The following is a 2,253-nucleotide window of genomic DNA, read 5'->3' as shown; positions in this document are numbered from 1 at the left end:
TTTTAAAAGTAGAGAACAACTTATGGCATTTGATTTGGGTAGCTACTTATACCTTATTGTTATGTGCTGCTCTGACTCATTTGCAGAGTAATTCATAAGACTACCTGATTTGAGTTGGGCCCAGAGAAACAGAAGGCTCTTCAAACTAGTGCTGCCTGTTGTATAAACTGCTCTGTCACTGAGGCTGTGTGACACAGCAGTTCCAGTAAAACTTAAGAATTCTGTGGAAGGTAGGGATGCTTGTAAAGCTTTGCTAAACCCCTACAGGAAATCACAGTAGAGACTTTTAGGATTTTGGAGGAAAAAAAAAAAAATTCTTTAGCAGGTAATCATTTGTTTTTCGAAAATAAAGTTTCTGATTGGTAATTAGGCCCTTGGAGAGACTGAAAACTTAATCACAGGCTATTGTGTTATCATGATACCTAAGCCACTCATCAGGAATTTGGTGTTGTCTGAATGACTAAGCCTCAAAGTTGGACATATGTAGCAGTAGGCCATCATTTAGTGGTGATGGGCTTGAGTTGTCTTGAAGGCAGAGTAACTTGCACAAGGATGTGACTCAGGTTTCCATGGTTTCTATGGTTCTGATTTACCTCAGAGAAAAGGAAAGACAACAGAAAAAAATAATTTGAACCTGATACATAGATATTTCTGCACAATATGCAGGCATCACACAACAGTGGTTGACAGTAGCAAATTTGTGGAGGCAATTCTCCATAAATCTCTCATATTTCTGAGCACGTTATGAGCAGAGGCACATACATGCTTTGTTCCGAATAATCTTTTCAATAATTTCTTTTTAACGAATAGCTGTGGAAGACATAGTGTCTTTTTCCAGAGCAGAGGGAAAGTTTGTTTACCGTCCAGTATAATAAAAATAAGGTCTCTGTCCAGAGAAAAGGTTGAACAGGTCTTATCATCCACTACAAAAATATTTAAGTTCTATCAGCTCAGGCTCTTAGCTGTGACTCCAATCCACTTCAGGTGCCACAACCATATGGACCATTATGCATTGTCCTCCTGAGATTTGGGATGCAATGGAGAATAAAGTGAATCTGAAGCATATGTTATTTAATGTGCTGTGAGAAAAATTCCTTTGTCTCTGATCTAGGAGTCTCATGTCTTATGCCAGCATTCATGAAATTGTGGCAGACTAACTTATTATCTAGAAAGAAGGGTATAATCTAAGATCTGTTATAGTTGTGGTCTGTTTTTGGTTATAAGGAGAGGATATTTACAGAGATGTTACTGTCTTCGAAAGAAAGGAAAAGGAGCCCAAAAGCCAGCTTAGGGAATGTGAGAAGACCCCCAATTATCCAGTAGCTCCACTTGTCCAAGAAGTGGGAAAGAGGTGGGTGAATAAGGGTCTTTTGATACCTTACCTATTAATAGATATTTTAAATCTGTGCAGTGTGTGGTACGTTTGAGATAATATGCCTGAATGGTGCTTGAGTTGTGCCTTTTATTCTCCTCTAGTATGGTAGGGATATCTTTGTGACAGTGGAGCTGCAGACTCATGCCCCAGTTGAAAGGCAATGAGGCTATAGTGACTAGGACATCAAGGAGTCCTAAAACTGAAATAAATGGTGTCACTAATGAGGATATAGGCTGTTATATGAAATGAAAACACTGGAGGTTCATTTGGTTGAGCCTCTAGCAGGCACTGAAACACTCAAAACAAACAAACTGCGGAATCGACACAGAGACACTTTTTCTCTGCACTCTTGATTCTTCCCGTCTTGCTACACAAACCTTAGCTGTTAAGGACAAAAGAAGACCAGGATGGGCAAAGATCTTCTCTAAGGTTGATCTAAGGGATTATGCACCTATCTGAGTATGCTGGGTAACACTGGAAATGGGGATTGAGCTCAAAATTTAATCACTTTTTTTTTTTCTTAACGTTGGTGTCCAAGTCACCATCCTACTCAATTCTGTGAGTAAAAAGGGTTTCTGTATTCAGCTNTTGAATAAAATATACAGACACACACATATGCCTAGACTTATACATGCATATGTACACACAATTTTCCTCTTAAAGATTAAAATTTGGGGGGGATAACTAGGAAATCTCATTTTATTCTGGATTTTCAAGCATCCAAATGGACAGCGACAGAAGGGAAAAATAAAATCAGTGATCTGCACTTTCATTCATGCAGTCTGCTTTCTGGTTATCTGAAAGATGACTTATTACAATTCCTCCTTCTAAGCAGAGCAGAGGAGATGCAGCCTTCACTTTTCCTACTTTCTGTCACC

The sequence above is a fragment of the Galeopterus variegatus genome, unplaced genomic scaffold (assembly GCF_000696425.1).
Source record: "Galeopterus variegatus unplaced genomic scaffold, G_variegatus-3.0.2 Scaffold18436, whole genome shotgun sequence".
NCBI classification, from domain to species: Eukaryota; Metazoa; Chordata; class Mammalia; order Dermoptera; family Cynocephalidae; genus Galeopterus; species Galeopterus variegatus.
Note: the sequence above shows the minus strand (reverse complement) of the source record.